The sequence below is a fragment of the Manacus vitellinus genome, unplaced genomic scaffold, assembly GCF_001715985.3.
Source record: "Manacus vitellinus isolate BGI_N305 unplaced genomic scaffold, ASM171598v3 scaffold_78_pilon, whole genome shotgun sequence".
In the NCBI taxonomy this organism is placed as follows: domain Eukaryota; kingdom Metazoa; phylum Chordata; class Aves; order Passeriformes; family Pipridae; genus Manacus; species Manacus vitellinus.
The window spans coordinates 282,692-284,851 of NW_021940807.1; the positions used below are offsets into that span (position 1 = coordinate 282,692).

General features: G+C 52.8%; 1 protein-coding gene across 1 annotated transcript in view; it reads right to left on the reverse strand.

The window, feature by feature from the left end:
• MAP4 (microtubule associated protein 4) overlaps nucleotides 1-2,160 on the reverse strand; it is a 114,029-nt gene that overhangs the window by 90,028 nt on the left and 21,841 nt on the right. The window lies entirely within an intron of this gene.

A 2,160-nucleotide genomic window follows, 5' to 3' on the forward strand; every position in this document is an offset into this window, starting at 1 on the left:
ACAAGGTTTGGTTTTTCCCCACCATGAGATGAGCTTTCAGGTCCCTTCCAACCCAACCCACCTGGGACTCTCTGATTTTATGACACTGAGCAGTTTTAGGTGAGCGTAACAAGCAGCACAAGCCCCGAGAGCAGCTCAGCTCCCCGGGCCATCAGCTCTGCTCAGGGGCAAGGAACACTCAGCCCTGGCTTCAAACAGCCTGAAAATAAATACCAACAGCTCACTCCCAGAGTGACACACACTCAGTCACCTGGAGCTGCTGCTGCCCCTTCCCTGAGCTCATTTTATAACAAAGCCATGGTGCCAGTGTCCTTCAGGCACAGCTTAATCCAACCCTCAGGGGAGCACATGGAAAAGTCTTCCCAGCTACATCAGTGGCTCACTGTGGTGTTTTAGGAAAATTCGACATGAACTTGCCAGTTTACAGAAAAACATACACCTACACCCTCCTGAAGGAGCTGAAAATACTCCAGGGATCCCTGGACCTGCTTCTCAGCAGCTCCACACACCAGCTCCTCCTGCTGCCAGGCTTTACAAGGGCTGCTGTTCACTGGAACAGTGGGATGGTCCTAACTAGGAACTGGGAGAAGCACTGGCAGTCCCTGAATTCCCTGAGCAGCCCAGGCAAGGAGAAATGGGGGGCCTGGGGTGGTTGGTACCACACTGTGGCACAGATGACAGGGGTACACAAGCAGGAACAGCCACGAGATCTCCAAGGAATCACAGGGGAGCCACACAGGACCTGCTGGACCCTCCTGGCAGCAGTGAGGGAGCTCAGCCCGGCTGCAGGGATCACAGAACCTCCTGGGCTGCAAAGGACCCACAAGGATTATTAAAGTCCAACTCCTGGCCCTGCATCAGCAGGAATTTCTCCCTGGAAAGGGTGGTGAGGCCTTGGCAGGGGCTGCCCAGGGAGGTTTGGAGTGCCCAGCCCTGGAGGTGTCCCAGGAAGGCCTGGCCGTGGCACTCAGTGCTCTGGGCTGGGGACAAGGTGGGCATTGGGCACAGGGGGGACTTGGGGACCTTGGGGGGCTTTTCCAACCTGAATGATTCCCATGATTCTGATGCCACCACCTTTATTGATGCATTAAACCAGGGAGCACCTGGAAGGAGTCTGTGTGCCCCTGAGGTCAGCTTTGCACTGCTCAGGGCCCCTCAGGGGTGTCTCAGGTGGCACCCCAGTGCTGTCAGCTCTTCAGAAAACAAGCACTTCACCTGCAGGAAGGTTTCACTGACAGACTGATCTCCAGGCACAAAAAGAAAAGCCAGGACACCCCCACCTGTCCTACTGAGGGCTCTGCAAACTTGGAACAAGAAAACCCCACCAAAACACCAGTCAAGCTGCCCAAACCCTGTGGTAGATGGAAACAAGGGCAGCTCAGAGACAGTGGTGTCCCACAAGTTCCACAGAGCAGGATCAGCACATCAAACCCTCAACCAGGAGAAAGCTAAAGGAGATTTTTGGCTCAAAGTGGGTTCCTAAACGAGCAAAAGACTCAGAAATGCCATGTCTTTCCTTGGGGAGGATAGAGAGCAGGTAAAATTGCTTCCTTTACAGCTTCAGCTTTTCTGGAAGAAAAGCTTCCAGAAAAATCAGGTCAAATCAAACCAACTCCAGGCAGCACGAGCAGTTGTTATTTTTATGGCTCTGAAGGTCAGTGCCTTTGGAGCAAATCAATCTGATTTGAGTTTGCTACAGCACAAGTGCAGAGCACCCAGAACCTTCCCGGGGCCGGGTCTCCTCCCCTCATATTCTAAATTGCATAAAACCAAAAACATGTCAAGATGTTGTAACGACCTAATCCCCATCAGAATCACAAGATAGTATTTGCATCTGGCTCGTGGATCAAAGGATTGTTTTTATATAAACAAATTTAAGGCAGCACTGGCTAAACCGATAATCTCAAGCAAATGGCCAGAGCCAATATAACCCCCTAAGCTCCAGCAGGGCCCGGGCACAGCCCAGGCAGGGATGGGACCCCGAGGGCAGAGAGAGCTCTGGGCAGGACAGGTGGGCTGGGAGGAGTTAACCAGGAGCTTAATCTATTTCAATTTATAGGTTTAAATGTTCTGTCTCAAAATCACCTGCAGAGCTGCCCCAGCCCTGGGAACAGCAGCAGGAGGACGTGGAGCTGCTGGAGAGAGTCCAGAGGAGGCCCC